The following is a 17,025-nucleotide window of genomic DNA, read 5'->3' on the forward strand; positions in this document are numbered from 1 at the left end:
AAAAGAGAACACACTCAGCATTTCTCAAGCTGAAAGAACTGAAGAAAAAATTCAAGCCTCAAGTTGCAATAGTGAAGAATTCTATGGGCAAAATATTGAATGACTCAGGAAGCATCAGAAGAAGATGGAAGGAATACAGACAGTTGCTGTGCCAAAAAATTGGTTGATGTTCAACCATTTCAAAAGGTAGCATATGATCAAGAACCGATGGTACTGAACGAAGAAGTCCAAGCTGCACTGAAGGTATTGGTGAAAAACAAAGCTCCAGGAATTGACAGAATACCAATTGAGATATTTCAACAAATAGATGTTGAAGCTCTCACTCCAAGAAATTTGGAAGACCACTATCTGGTCAACTGACTGAAAGAGATCCATATTTGTGCCTATTCCCAAGAAAGGTGATCCAACAGAATGTGGAAATTATCAAGCAATATCATTAATATCATATGCAAGTAAAATTTTGCTGAAGATCATTCAAAAGTGGTTGCAGCAGTACACTGATGGGGAACTGTCAGAAATTCAAGCCAGATTCAGAAGAGGACGTGGAACGAGGGATATCATTGCTAATGTCAGGTGGATCTTGGCTGAAAGCAGACAATACCAGAAACATGTTTATCTGTGTTTTATTGACTATGCAAATGCATTTGAGTGTGTGAATCATAACAAATTATAGATAACATTGCAAAGAATAGGAATTCCAGAACACTTAATTTTGCTCATGAGAAACCTGAACATTGATCAAGAGGCAGTCTTTTGAACAGAACAAGGGGATATTGCATGGTTTAAAGTCAGGAAATGTGTGTCAGCGTTGTATCATCTCACCATACTTATTCAATCTGTATGCTGAGCAAATAATCCGAGAAACTGGACTGTATGAAGAAGAACATGGGATCAGGGTAAAAGGAAGACTCACTAACAACCTGTGATGTGCGGATGACACAACTTTGCTTGCTAAAAGTGAAGAGGTCCTGAAGCACTTACCGATGAAGATCGAAGACCACAACCTTCAGTATGATTGCACCACAACATAAAGAAAACAAAAATTGGATCAAGAAGCAATATCGTGAGAAGTGGAGAAAAGATTGAAGTTGTCAAGGACTTCATTTTACATGGATCCACAATGAATGCCCACGGAATTAGCAGCCAAGAAATCAAACTATGTATTGCATTGGGCAAATCTGCTGCAAAACACGTCTTTAAAATGTTAAAAAGCAAAGATACCACTTTGAGAACTAAGGTGTGCCCGAGCCAAGTTGTGGTATTTTCAATTGCTTCATATGCATGTGAAAGCTGGATAATGAATAAGGAAGAGTGAAGAAGAATGGATGCCTTTGAATTATGGTGTGGGCAAGGAATATTGAATATACCATGGACTGCCAGAAGAACAAACAAATCTGTCTTGGGAGACATACAGCCAGAAAGCTCCTTAGAAGTGAGGATGGCGAGACTTTGTCTCACATACTTTGGACATGTTTTCAGGAGGGACCCGTCCCTGGAGAAGGACGTCATGCTTGGTAAAGTAGAGGGTGATCAAAAAAGAGGAAGACCCTCAATGGGATGGATTGATACACTGGCTGCAACAATGAGCTCAAACATAGCAATGATTATGAGGATGTTTAGTTCTTTTGTACACCGGGTCACTATGAGTTGGAATTGACTCAACAGCACCTAAAAACAATAATTAGGATTAGAATACAATTATTTGTTTTTAAATTGTTGTATTTGTATTGGACTCCTCTTGTGCCCCACTTCACATCCTCTCAGCCACCTATTACTCCAGCTGTTTCTGAGGTAATCGCAGTGGGCAAGTGTAACGAATAGCACCTCACCTCATCTGATCCCAGTCTCTTGGTTTCAGCTCTGGGACTTTCCTATTGCAGCCTCTTAGGACATTCTGACAAACTTTGAAGTACAGGAAGTTAGCACCTCACTGAGCAACAACGTCTGGCCAGTGGGGAATGGGCACCAGTAGACACATACTCCATTCTTCCGTCTTGTTTTTGTTGTTGTTAGGTGCTATTGAGTCAACTCTGACTCACAGTGACCCTATGTATATAATGGAATGAAATGCTGCCCGGTTCTGTGCCATCCTCACAATCATTGCTATGTTTAAGTCCATTGCTGCAGTCATTGTGTCAATCCACCTCATTGAGGGTCTTCCTCTATTTTGATGACCCTTTACGTGCCCATTCCAAAGAAAGGTAATCCACAGGAATGCAGAAATTATCAAACAATATCATTAATATCACGTACAAACAAAATTTTGCTGAAGATAATTCAAAAACAGCTACAGCCACACATCAACAGGGACTTCCAGAAATTCAAGCCAGAGGAATATCATTGCTGATGTCAGATGGATCTTGGCTGAAAGCAGAGGATACCAAAAAGAGATTTACCTGTGTTTTATTGACTATGCAAAAATATTTGACTGCGCAGATAAAAAGCATGATGTCCTTCTCCAGGGACTGGTCCCTCCTGATAACGTGTCCAAAGCATGTGAGACAAAGTCTCACCAACCTTGCTGCTAAGGAGCATTCTGGCTGTACTTCTTCCAAGACAGATTTGCTTGTTTTTCTGGCAGTCCATGGTATATTCAATATTCTTCAAAAACACTATAATTCAAATGCGTCAATTCTTCTTACAGTCTTTTTTTAAATGGCTTTCACATGCATATGAGGCAACTGAAAATACCACACTTGGCTCAGGCCCACCTTAGTCCTCAAAGTGACATCTTTGATTTTTAACATTTTGAAGAGGTCTTTTGCAGCAGATTTGCCCAATGCAATATGTCATTTGATTTCTTGACTGCTGCTTCCACGGGCATTGATTGTGGATCCAAGTAAAATGAAATCCCTGACAACTTCAGTCTTTTCTCCACTTCTCATGATATTGCTTCTTGATCTACTTGAGAGGATTTTTGTTCTTTTTATGTTGAGCTATAAGCCGTACTGAAGTGTTTGATCTTCTTTAGTAAGTGCTTCAAGCCCTCTTCACCTTCAGCAAGCAAGGTTGTGTCACCTGTATACAGCAGGTTGTCAATAAGTCATCCTCCAATTTTGATGCCACATTCTTCTTCATATAGTCCAGTTTCTCAGATTATTTGCTCAGCATACAGATAGAATAAGTATGGTAAAAGGATGCAAGCCTGATGCACACCTTTTCTGATTTTTAAACCACACAGAATTCTCTTATTCTACTTGAACAACTGTCTCTTGGTCTATGTACAGGTTCCACATGAGCATAATTAAGTGTTCTGGAATTCCCATGCTTTGCCATGTTATCCATAATTTGTTACGATCTACACAGTCAAATATTTTTGCATAGTCAATAAAGCACAGGTAAATCTCTTTTAGGTATCCTCTGCTTTCAGCCAAGATCCATCTGACATCAGCAATGATATTCCTCTGGCTTGAATTTCTGGAAGTTCCTGTTGATGTGTGGCTGTAGCTGTTTTTGAATTATCTTCAGCAAAATTTTGTTTGTACGTGATATTAATGATATTGTTTGATAATTTCTGCATTCCTGTGGATTACCTTTCTTTGGAATGGGCACGGATATGGCTCTCTTCCATTTGGTTGGCCAGGTAGCTGTCTTCCATACTTTGCTTCCAGCATGGCATCTGTTTGTTGAAACATCTCAGTTGGTATTCTGTCAATTCCTGGAGTTTTGTTTTTGCCAAAGCATTCAGTGGCGTTTGGACTTCTTCCTTCAGTACCATTAGTTCTTCATCAGATGCTACCTCTTGAAATGATTGAACACTGACCAATTCTTTTGGGCACAGTGGCTCTGTGTATTCCTTCCATCTTCTTTTGATGCTTCCTGCGTTGTTCAATATTTTGCCCATAAAAACCTATTGCCGTCAAGTTGATTCTGACTCATAGCTGCCATATAGGACAGAGTAGAGCTGCCCCATAGGGTTTCCAAGGAGCAGTTGGTAGATTTGAACTTTTGGTCAGCAGTTGTAGCACTTAACTATTTTGCCTATAGAATCCTTCAATATTGCAACTCAAGGCTTGAGTTTTTTCTTCAGTTCTTTCAGTTTAAGAAAGGCCGAATGTGTTCTTACCTTTTAGTTTTCTAACTCTAGGTCTTTGCATTTCATTATAAAGCATTACTTTGTCTTCTCGAGCTACCCTTTGAAATCTTCAGTTCTTTCACCTTGTCATTTCTTCTATTTGCTTTAGCTGCTCTACTTTCAAGAGCAAGTTTCAGAGTCTCTTCTGACATTGATTTTGGTCTTTTCTTTCTTTCCTGTCTTTTTAATGTGTGATATCCTTGATGTCATCCCACAACTCTTTTTGTCTTTGGTCATTACTGTTTAGTTAGTCAAACCTATTCTTGAGTAGGTCTCTAAATTCAGGCAAGGTATATTCAAGGTTGTACTTTGGCTCTCATGAATCTGTTTTAATTTTCTTCAACTTCAACTTGCATATGAGCAGCTTTTCATTTGTTCCTCAGTAGGCCCCTGGCCTTGTTCTGATGATATTGAGCTTCTCCATTGTCTGTTTCTACAGACGTAGTTGATTTGATTCCTGTGTATTCCATCTGGAGAGGTCCACGTGCGTAGTCATTGTTTATGTTGTTCAAAAAAGATATATCTGATGAATAAGTTGTTTGTTTTGCAGAATTCTATCATGTGATCTCTGGCTTTGTTTCTGCCAAGGCCGTATTTTCCAACTACGGATCCTTCTTCTTTGTTTCCAACTTTCACATTCCAATCCTATAGGCAGACAATTCTGAGGTGCATTAGACTGGGCTTCTCAGAGGGTCCCAGCAAGATGGAGGCCCACTGCTCAAGGCACAGGCCAACTGGATAACAATGGCATGGACTGACTTTCCTTCCTGTTTTACTCTTCCCAGTTCCTTGGCGTCGTTTTCCCAGGAGAGTTTAGAAAACAATTTAAGGTTATACGTAAGCCATGTTCTCAGGTTCTGCTTTTTAGGCTAAGACATGCATCTTGTTTTTATGGAAACAAATTGTTTTTGATTATTTTAATGCTTGCTTGCTTTAATATCTTATTGTCTCTGGAAATAGTTGTTAGATTAGACAAATTATAAATCTTAAGTAATTTTAAATACATTTTAATTTCAAGAAGTTATGTTCTCCATTGGCAACCAATATTGGCAAAGTTAAATATATTCTCAGAGCTACAAAAGTATTCAGACATGTGTGTAGTAAATTATTGATGGAAGTGTATTGCTAAATATCAAAGGAGAGTTTAGAAAACAATTCAGGGTTTTTAGTACCTGACAGGTCGATGCTCCATCAATAGCATAGCAGTTAATTTCTATTGTAAATTTTTACATAGTCGCAGTAGTTCAAGTTCTTAATAATTCTTCAAATTACATTTGTCATTTAGAGAATAAAAAGATCATGATTTTTTTTGGTATTGCAAATCTTATAAAAATAATACTGTTGCATTCAACGTTTTTTAAAAAGAAATTGATTTTTTAAATTTCGTTTGAGTTATACATGGGCCAGTCGTGGAATTCATAGTTAACTCATATTCCCTTCCTTGGAGAAGCTGGCAATTTGCTTAGCATCAAGAATATATTCTTCTTAAACATCATTTAATTTTTCTTTAAAGAATTTTTAATCTCCTTTGATGCTTTCGAAGGCATTTTGTACACTGATTTCGGTTCATGCATTCTTTTATTTATACTACTAACTTTATATGAAACATCATGTCAAAATTGGTACTAAGAAAATTAATTTAAAAGTGAATATTTTTGAGAGTACATCTTAGCTTATAATCTATAGTCTATATCTTTGCTAACCAGGTCTTTTGAATATCAAATTTTTCCCTCCTTCAAAAGTAGAAAGAGACCAACATGTATTAATCAACTTAGAACAAAATGGTCTACTTTCATTTACTAGAAAATTGTCACGATAAATGTATGTATCACCCATCTTTAGAGTGAACAAATTTATAATTAAACACTATTTTTTTTAACTTTCTAAATAATGAAGATGCCTACAACGTGGATGTAATCCTGAGATATGACCTTATGCAGTCTATAACCTGCACAGCCACATATGGGAGACCCTGTGGACAATGGGCCTTCTAAGCACTTAAGGCCCTTCATGGCTGGCCAGTGGGCAGTAGTGGTTCGGTGGTAGAATTCTCGACTTCCATGTGGTAGATGTGGGTTCCATTCCCAGTCAACGGACCTCAAGTGCAACCACCACCTGTCTGTCATTGGAGGCTTGCATGTTGCTATAATGCTGAACAGGTTTCAGCAAAGCTTCCAGACTAGGAAGAAAGGCCTGGTGACACAGTTCCCAAAAATTAACCAAGGAAAACCCTATGGATCACAATGGTCTGGTCCCATTGTGTGTGAGGTCACCATGAGGGATGTTAGACAGCAACAACAATGTGATCTGGCCCCAATCTCTCATTTCACATACCCTCTGTTTCAGCTAAATAACCATTCCCTATACCAGCCTTTGCTAGTGCTGTTCCCTCTGCTTTGGATGTCATCATTGCCCTGCCTCTGCCTGGTGACATCCTACCCAGTGGGGAGCTGCCATCCCTAAACCTCAGAACACTGTTTGCAAGTTATTTGGGCCAGTCCTCCTGGCTCGACTCTGAGCCACCTAAGGCAAGGAATGGGTCTGCTCTATCTCTGGCTTCCTGGGAGTTAAGCTCAGCCCAATGAGCACAAAAAAATGGCCCGAGTTGAAGAAGGCCTCCAGAAGTCAGGGAAACTTTTTTCTCATTTCTCAGAAACTCATTTCTTGGTGGGTGACATTGGCTGCTGTTTAACTAAGTACTGATGAGGGGATGATGATGTGACTGACTCTCTGAGGACCCTTCATGGGCAGAGCGGCCCCCTCCCTGGGGAGCAGTGAGACAGGTACGATATGAGGAATACAGTTTCTTAATCAGCCTTTCCTCCAGCTGGGCTCTTCTATGTACACGGGGCCTTTGCTAACTACTTTAGCAATTTTAGCATTTACTGAGCACTCACTGTGTGCCTGAGATAAATCAGACATAGACTTGCCAGGGAATCCACTGCCTGGTAAAGAAGACATATGCGGGTCAGTAATGACAGCTCAGTGTGCTAAGCACTCTGCTAGAGAGAAAGACTAGGTTTGGAGCAGGCACAGATCAGGCAACACCTGGAGGAAGAGGTATTGAAGCTGAGATGAAGGCTGAGGAGGAATCTCTCAGAGGAAAAACTCTAGGGATCAAATTCCAGGCAGAAGAAACCATGTACAAAGGCATAGAGGTGGCAAACAGCCTGACATTTTGGAGGGACTACGGGTCATTTGGAAACCCTGGTGGTGTAGTGGTTAAGTACTATGGCTGCTAACCAAAGGGTTGGCAGTTCAAATCCACCAGGTGCTCCTTGGGAACTCTATGGGGAAGTTCTACCCTGTCCTATAGGGTCCCTATGAGTCGGAATCGACTGGACGGCACTGGGTTTGGTTTGGTTTTTGGTTTAGGGGTCATTTGGTACAACTGGGGCATTTCGGTATGAGTGGAGTAACAGAGGTGCAACCAAGGTACAGAAGCAAGCTGGATCATAAAGCCAACCTAACAGTGTAGACTTTGTCTTAAAAGCAATGGGGACCTTGTCTTAGTTATCTAGTGCTGCTAGATATGCCACAAATGCATGGCTTTAGCAAAAACCAAACCAAACCCAGTAACATCGAGTTGATTCCAACTCATACTGACCCTATAGCGACCCTATAGGACAGAGTAGAACTGCCCCATAGAGTTTCCAAGGAGTACCTGGTGGATTCAAACTGCCGAACCTTTGATTAGCAGCCATAGCATTTAACCACTACGCCACCAGGGTTTCTGGCTTTAGCAAAGAGAATTTTATTCTCTCAAAGTCCAGTAGGCTAGAAGTCTGAATTCAGGGCACTGGCTCCAGAAGGAGGCTTTCTCTCTCTGTCGGCTCTGGAGGAAGGTCCTCGTCATTAGTCTTGCCTTGGTCTGGGAGCATCTCAGTGCAGGAACCTCAGGTCCAAAAGACACACTGCGCTTCCAGTGCTGCTTTGTTGGTGGTATGAGATCCCCATGTCTCTCTGCTCATTTCTCTCTGTTATATCTCAAAAGAGATTGGCGTAAGACACTACCTAATCTCGTAAACCTCATCAACATAACTGCCGCTAATCCATCTTATAACAACATAGTGGATAAAATGGTGGATAATCACATAAAATGGTAGGCAATCACATAATACTGAGAATCATGGCCCAGCTAAGTTGAAAGATATTTTGGTAGGACACAATTCAATCCATGACAGACCCCTTAAAAGGATATCAGCAGAGGAGTGACATGACCAAATCTGAGTTTTAAGAAGATCATCTTGGCCTCTGTGTGGATCATGCCCTGGAGCTTGAACCAATCAACATGACCTACAAAAGGCAAATAAAGGGCATATGGACCACCAGGGGGCCTTGTTAAAATACAGATCCTGGTTCAACAGGTCTGGAGTGGGACCTCAGATTTTGCACTTCTAAAAATGCTCCCAGATGGTGCTGATGCTGCTGGTCCATAGACCACACTTTGAGTAGCAAGGGAATGAAATCTACTTGCCAGCCAGTCACTAATGAATGCTGTGAATTTATAGGTCACCTTCTGTATTCTCAGGTTTTCACTCACACAGTATTGAAACCATCTTTATTGTGCCCTGCCTGTTCCACCCCTCTCCCACATACACGGAGGAACAAGGAGGTGCCTGTGTCCTTAAGTGGAAGCAGGGTCATTGGTAGATGGGCTGTGGGTCACAAGATCATATGACTCCTGCTCCTGCAATAAGCATTAAAGGGACACATTCATCACAGGGTGTGCTAGCTTACACTTCCACAGTGCTGACCTCTGCTCTGCAAAAGGGACAATGGTGAACCACAATGCATCGGGTGTGGGAGGAAAGGATGGGGAAAGAACCCAATTCTGGGAGGGCCCAATGGCTGAGGAATCTGGGGCACTCAACCTGGAGAAGAACAAGCTCAATGGGATGTGGTCACCTCCAAGTCTCTGAGGGGCTATCACAAGATAAAGGGAAAAGACATGATCTGTGGGATGCAGGGCTGAGCTAAAATAAATCAGCGGATAGGAACCACAGTCTGAAAGACCTCACCTCATTGTAAAAAACAAATCCTAACCATCAGAGCTGCTTAAGTATGAAATGAGCTACCTCGAAGGCCAGTGAGCTCCTCGTCACTGTGGGTGTACAGGATTGTTTTAAATGGTAGAAGATTGAATGAGATGACCTCTGAGTCCTGAGATTGTCTCATCCATTCATCCACCTCAAGAAATCGTAAATATTGTCATGAGCCCAGAAACTGTACTACCTTCAATAGGACTCCAGACCAACCCAGTTGTTAATCCCCTGTGCAAATAATCAAGTGTTAATCATGTTTTTACGTTGTCCTGTTCATATTCTGTCACCTTTTCCGGGCTACACCATGCAGCAGAGAAATCCCCCATGTTGGGCTGGGAGTCAGGAGTCACGGGTTGGGCCTCTGTCACCATCTCACTCCGTGACCTTGGAAATGTTGTCTCCCCTCTCTGGACTTCAGTTTTCTCATCTGTCCTGACATTAAACATCACAACCTGACCCATTGCCAAATACGACAAGTGGCAGTCCACTCAGAATAAGGACCATCTCAAGGTTCACCAGTATATCCCCAGGGTCTAAAATATATTATTGTTATTGTTAGTTGCCATTGAGTCAATTCCAACTCACAACGACCCCATGCGTGCAGAGTAGAGCTGCTTCATTGGGTTTTCAAGGCTGTGACCTTTAGGAAGCAGATCGCCAGGTCTGTCTTCCAAGACACCTCTAGGTGGATTTGGACCACCGATCTTTCAGCTAGTAGTTGAGCACTTAACTGTTTGCACCACCCAGGGGCCCCTCTAAAATGTAAATAGTGCACAATAAATAGTTGACAAATTAAGTTGTGCTCAGCACAGTGAAAGAAAATGTTAAATTGAAATGAATTGGATTGAATTGAATTCACAAATGTTTATGGCACATTTGAATGTTGGTGCTAGATGAAATTTATAAACCATTTAGCCCAAGCCTCTCACCCCTTGCCCTTCCTTCCCTACCCTTCCCCCATATTCTACTGAAGGACAAAATGGCTGATTAGGTCTGTCCTCTCACTCCTCACAGAAAACGCTGTCTCTGAATCATCTCGCGTTGCTACAGCGTTCTAATTCTGCTTTAGGACCTGACCTCTCCCCAGAGCTCCAGGCCTGTTTGGCCTTCTGCTCACTGATACTCCTACAGTTATTCCATAGGCACCACAACATCAACATGACCTGCTTCCCAAACCTGCCCTCCATCGAGTTCCCACCTCAGTGGATGGCATCACCATCCCCAGCCCCTTCGTCAAGAAATCTGAGGTCATCCTGAACTTCCCTGTGTTGTTTTTTTGGAAACAGTCTGACTCCTGAGGATGGAGAGTAAAGAATGATTCCTGAGTTTATTATTTTCACATCAGTAATAAACTCAATTTTGCAAGCTTAGAATAGTAATTTTAAAAAGACGCAGTGCAGAATTGATCTGAAAGTGCACCTTTCAGCAAAGTACACAAATATTTGCTGAAATAGCCCAATTATAAATTCCATACTCATGGCAGTTTTTTCCAGAAGCAGCATCCCCTCCCCAACAGCTTGGCCTTGTGGACAGCCAACCTGGATCACACTTTCTTGCCTTGGCGGGGTAGAATCTACCTAAAGGACTGCAGAGGGTTTATTGACTGGACTGAGGCCCAGGAGACCGGGGTTCTTCTTTCCCTATCTCTGTAATGGGGTCTGGAAGTTGGATTTGAGAGTCAGAATACAGATCCCTGAGCCTCATGATTCAGTAGATAGGACCTGGGATGTACTTTTTAAAAAGGCTTCCCAAGTGATTCTGATACAGTTGGTTTGCTGGCACCATTTTGAAACTCACTGGACTAGACCATCTCAGGGGTCCTTCTAGGTATGACACCTATGAAGCTGTGGACAGGCACCCACCTCCTGTATGATGCTCAGAATAGGAGTTGGCTCTTGTCACATGTGACTGGAGTCACAACAAACCACAATTATGTGATGCCTCAACACATTTTCCTTCTGAGGGTGGGGCCAGTCCTGCTCAGATTAAGGAAGGGACAAGTGGAGCTGCTGTTTGGGACGGTAATTTACAAGGAGCAATAAAATAATCCTGGAAATAGAACAAAATGTATTTCCCAGAATGCTTCTCTCAGGTGTAACCAAACATGGCTGGAGAGAACACCCTGATAATCTGCTAGGTCTGGTGACAACAGCTGCTTGCTAAACAGCCTTCTAAGTAGGGTGGTATAACCACCAGGGCACCTATTAGCAAGCAACAAAAACTGACTGTAGCTGATATAAGCAGGAAATTAATTCAGTGAAAGCATAGTGAACAACTCACAGGATGGTTGGGACAGGCACAGAACCTGGATTAGAAAATGGACAAGAAAAAGGAATGCTGGAAAAGAGTCAGGACCAGAGCCCCAGTGACGTCACAGAGCCAGAGTATCACATAGCACTGCTGCTAGCACTGGGCACTGAGTGCTGCCACTTGCCCCATGGCCACCACAGTCCCTGAGGCTGGGTGCTGCTGCTGCACCAGGATGGAGCCCCCACTGTGCTTTGTGTCACTGGAGCAGGTGGGTCTATTCACGTGTGGCCTAGCTGCAAGGGAGGCCTGGAAAGTGAGTGTCCAGACTTTCCTGCTTCTAAGGGGAGAGTCAGGTTCTGCCTGCAGCCCAAACATAGGCAGGGAGTTTGGATGCTGGGATGCCTCCCCAGGGACAGACGTTCACAAACAGGAAGACCTGGTTGCCTACAGCGCTGACTGAGTGGAATAATCAACTTTGGGACCAGAACTGAATATCTCAGTACGCTAGGAAGAGGATTAGTGTTGCCATGAGCTATCCCCTCTTTCTAAATAAATGTCACAGCTTTCATTTTGAAGCTAATTAAACTATAAGCCTGCCTGGGACAGACACTGCCGAATCTCAGTTAAACCCTGGCCATTTCCTGACCATGAGTGCTATTGGGTCAGATCAGGAAGGGGTGACTTAGGCCCTGACATCAAGGGAGGGTGAAGCTGGCATCGCTGGAATGAGTCCTGAAGGACTCTCTATAATTGCAGGTACATGGCTTGGGGATTGAGTGGCCTGCTCACTGGTCCCTGACGATCACAGAGGTGTGTTTTGTGAGAACATCGGGAACGCTGTGAAGCTGAGAACACAAAGAGAATGGAATGCCCATCACACTTTGATTCATGCCACATACATGTCAACACTTGAGGGCCCTCTGGGACTGGGGATGGCAAGGCAGTATGGTCCTTCGTCCTCCCCCTCCCTTGTTGCCTTTCACCTGTCCACACCCAATCATTTTGTACAAAATTACTGAGACCCAGAGAGGGTCATCCACCTGCCCAGGCACCCCATCTGGCAAAACCCAGAGACTTCAGTAATCCAGGCAGGAGCAGACTGCACCCATTTTCCAAGATGCAGGTCAGGACCAGCTTGAATTCTAAAAAAAAAAAAAATTTTTTTTTGGAATTCTAAGGAGCTGATTAAATCAGTTTTTGCCAAGTTTTGCCTCAGTAACAAATAAGCCTAAAATTTCAGTGACTCCCATGAACATTTATTTCTGGCTCACATTCATACCTGCTGTGGGTCAGCTGTGACTCTGTTCCATGTTCTAGACCCATACTAAATAAGAACAACTTATTTTGGTCTCATGGCAGAAGGGAAAGAGCAATAATAAAGTCACAGCAGATGGCCCTCCCTCTGTGTCTTCTGCACCTCTGCCACCGCATGTCCTCCAGCAGGGCTGGATTAAGGCATGTGAGGGCCCTAGGCACTGATAATTTGTAGTACCCCCTCCTCTGCTTACTCATGCTTTTGAATGGGATATGTGAGTTATATCTGTACATGTGTCTATGTGTGTGTGTGTGTGGAGCCCTGGTGGTGCAGTGGTTGAGAGCTTGGCTGCTAACCAAAATGTTGGTAATTCGAATCTACCAGCCACTCCTTGGAAACCTATGGGGCAGTTCTACTCTGTCCTATAGGGTCACTATGAATCAGAATCAACTTGATGGCATCGGGTTTGGTGTTTTTGGTTTTTGTGTGTGTGCATATGTGTGCGTGTGCATGTCTTAGCTATTCATGATGTAACTTCATTTTTTTTATACTACTAGAAATTGAATGCAAAATTGTCATATGCCATTTTAGCAGAATGAGATGAACTGGATTATAAAATTTTTAGTGGATGTAGGATGTTTTACTAAGGTTTTTTACTTAGGACATAACTGTACGTAAGTGGTATACAGTCAAAAAGGAACTTGATTGAATTCATTGCAATGGCCGACTTATTTGAGCTTCCTCACTCTTGTGCATCATCTCGGACTAGAATTCCCACTGGTTGTTTACCAGGACGTGCAAAAGAGTATACCCTTGTGTTTGTATCATGGCAAAGAGCATTGCTGAGGCCCTCCAGGTTGGAATTTTTGGGTCAGCAGGCATGAATGTACAAGACGGTTCTCTCAAAATGGATCAGAGACCCATTATCTATTAATATAACCCACCCTTGCCCAGTAACTGCTCATGTTGGCTACAGTTGTGTATTGGGTGAATGTAGCAAGAGTAAGACTTGGCAGCCCACCCCCAAAACCAAAAAACCAAACCCAGTGCCGTTGAGTGGATTCCGACTCATAGCGACCCTATAGGACAGAGTAGAACTACCCTATAGAGTTTCCAAGGAGCTCCTGGCGAATTCGAACTGCGAACCCTTTGGTCTGCAGCCGTAGCAGTTAACCACTACGCCACTAGGGTTTCCTGTCAGCCTACTCCCACCTGTTGTTTATTAGAATGAGATAGCATACTCCTAAGAGATAACCAAGATAAGGAGTTTCAATTACACGGAAGGGAACCGTAGGACACAGATGTCAATGAAGGTGTTGAAATGGTAGAGGCCTCATAGCTTATACAAACTTGTGCGTGGGCACCCTCGTGAGCTTTATTTCTATCCAGGATACTCTCATGCACTAGAGCTGGTATCAATTTAATTTAGTGCTCTGCCTGTTCCCTTCCACTGCAGCGCTCTCTTCCTTGTGTCCTGTCTGCTTGACATCTCTGGGTCTTTGCTTTGGACAACAGGTCCCCCCGTTTTGTTAATGCTCTAAGCACATGCTGGAGCCCTGGTGGCACAGTGGTTAAGAGCTTGGCTGCTAAACAAAAGATTGGCAGTTGAAATCCACCATCGGCTCCTTGAAAGTTCTATGGGGCAGTTCTACTCTGTCCTATAGGGTCTCTATGAGTCAGAATCTACCGGATGGCAATAGGCCTGGTTTTTTGTTATTGTTGTTAAGTATGTGCTTACCTTGCTTATTGGGTAATCTGTCCCTATCCTCCAGGCTCACCCCCTGAGGGCCTGTCCTTCCCGCTCCTTTAGCACCTTCCCTAATGTTTGGCCCCACAGTCCTAGTCGCATTTTAGGGATGAGGAGGCCTGCAGAGAAGACGCAGGTCGCTAAACTCCTCCCTAATGCTCTTTCCTTGTCAAGTAACTCTACCACTTATCCCAGTGCTTAGCCCAACCTCTTCCTTGCCTACCCTGAGCCCCTCAGTAATATCGGCTCTCCATGGAGCACCTGCTGTATACCTGCTAGTAGTCTATATGCTTTTCCCTTAGAGTCTCCCGACCACTCTGGGAGGTAAGTAAGATTGATTATGCCCTCTTTCTAAAAGAGAAAACTGAGGCTTATGGGTGAATGACTTGCCAAGGGTCATACACATAGAAGGCAGAAAACTGGACCAGAACCCAGGTGTGCCGGACTCTGAAGCCAGCGTCCCACCTCTGCCCCTCACTCTGACTTAAATCTCTACCGCCCCAGCCCTGGCTGATGTTCATTGTCACTGTGGTATCATCCGTGGTCAGAATCTCACAACCACGGGACTGTTGCCCACTCCACAGCCCTAACTAATGTTTAATTCAGACTCACGAAGCCCTTCAGCCCCCATCACCAGCCGCAGAAATGAGAATAAATGCGGCTGTCAGTAGCTTCCTGCCTCTTTGTTTTTTAATTTACTTAGAGTTGGGCAGCAGAGATGGCAAGAGAAGAAGCAGATGGCTCAGCGTGACAGATGGGATCTTATCCAGTGACACAAGGACAAGGTGAGGAGAAAGCGTGATCAAGAGAAAACATGGGCTCAGTCTGAAAGTGTGCATGTGTGAGCACCAAGCCGGGACATCTGTGCTCCGGCCATCTCAGCAGGCCCCCAGTGCCAGGCTGGGGACTCTCAAGACGGAGCCTCCAGAGTTTGCCTGGCCCCACACCTTCACCTGTCACTGTGGACACTGAGACCCAGAGAGGGGCTGCAGACTGCCTAGGGTTACCCAGTAAGCCATTCACAGGGCTGGGACTAGAGCCAGGATGCCTGACTCCACACCAGCCAGCTGCAATTCTTACTGTCAGGGTGGTGGCTGATGCCTATGAACTGACTCCCCTGGACTGTCCCCACCCTCTCCACTCTCACCACACATTTTTACATAGAATTCTTCTACCTTCAGCCTTGGCTGGCCAGTGCTAGACTTTCAAGGCAGGCTCTTCAAAGGAGTGTTTCATGCTTAGAACATCTCAAGGTCACCAGCAAGCAAGTGGTAGCATCAGGACTCAAAGTGAGGTCTGAAGAGATGGAGAAGGCAGCTCCCATTCCACCTCTGTCCAACCTCCTGAGGAGAGCCGGTGGAAGAGACAGAAGGACATCGAGTCTTACCGGCAGCAGAGCTTTTGGACTTCACCCTGGTTCTGCAGTGGATGGAAAACATCCCTGCTTACATGCATGGCTACTTTCACAGGGGTGGACCTGTAAGATGAAAGCCCTTTTGTTCTCCGAGTACACTTTATAGACTCAGGCCACCAAAGGTGGTCTGCAGCAGGATTTGGGAGCAGGGACTACACCAAGCTTTGGAGCTCAGCACAATACAGGGAGAATTTGGAGTTCCCAAGGTACAATCCAAGAGGGAGGGCTGAGGAGGGGAGATGAAATGAGGGGAGAACCTGCTAGAATCTGCTATGGCAGGGTACAAATTTTGTTCTGTTTGGGGAAGGTTAGTTTGTTTTTGCGGAAATAGTGAAGAGGGCTGTGTTTTGTACCTCATTAGCAGTGTAGAAAAAAACACCACTGGTGAGATAAAAAGATGATCCAGAAAGGGAACTAGCTCAGAGTCAAAGGTGGCCATGGGACAAGAATCTTGGGGACCATTAGACTTGCTTCAGAATGGAATTGGGGGTTTGAGTCAATCTTATCATCTTATTCTATTGTATAAGACTGCATTTGGAATGAAGTATTATAAAGTTATTTCACAGGAGAGAGGAAGATTGAGCTAGGGAAATACTTTCCCCACCAGCATCCTACTCAAAAGTGAGGCGGCTCTGAGGATGAGCACGTGGGGGACACAAGGGACCAGCCGCATATCCAGGACTTCCTGTCCACAACCTTGTGTGGTTCTCACAGGGAACTTGGACCCTGGAGACCAACATCATTCCCATTTTACATATGAGGAAAGAGACTCAGAGAGATGAAACAACTTACCCCAGGCTACCCAGTGAGCAAGAGGAGGAACCAGGATTCAAATCCAGGTTTATTCAACCCTTAAAGTCATCTGTTTTCTTCTGCCATGAAACCTGGTTTCATGGGACACGGTAAGTTTGAAGGTAGGGTGAGGTCTTTCTCCTCCTTCACTATGGTTTTTCTCACCTGCCCCCATGACAGCCACATGGTACGTGTGTCATTTCTAGAGATCTCAGGGTGGGTTCCTGGGAGTGGAACATAGATGCACTGCACATCAGACCAGTAGCCAAGATCTTAAGCTGCAGGGCCTAGAGGTGTGAGCCTCTCAAGCCAAGCCCTGATGTGTCCAGGCTCCCTGTGACAGAGGCAGAGCTCAGGGGGAAAGAGGAGGGGAATGAACAGGGATTCCCTCAAGCCTTGTGGACTCCTGGAAGATAGGACTTCGGTGTCTATTTACTGAGAGTTCTG

The sequence above is a fragment of the Loxodonta africana genome, chromosome 9, assembly GCF_030014295.1.
Source record: "Loxodonta africana isolate mLoxAfr1 chromosome 9, mLoxAfr1.hap2, whole genome shotgun sequence".
Lineage (NCBI taxonomy): Eukaryota > Metazoa > Chordata > Mammalia > Proboscidea > Elephantidae > Loxodonta > Loxodonta africana.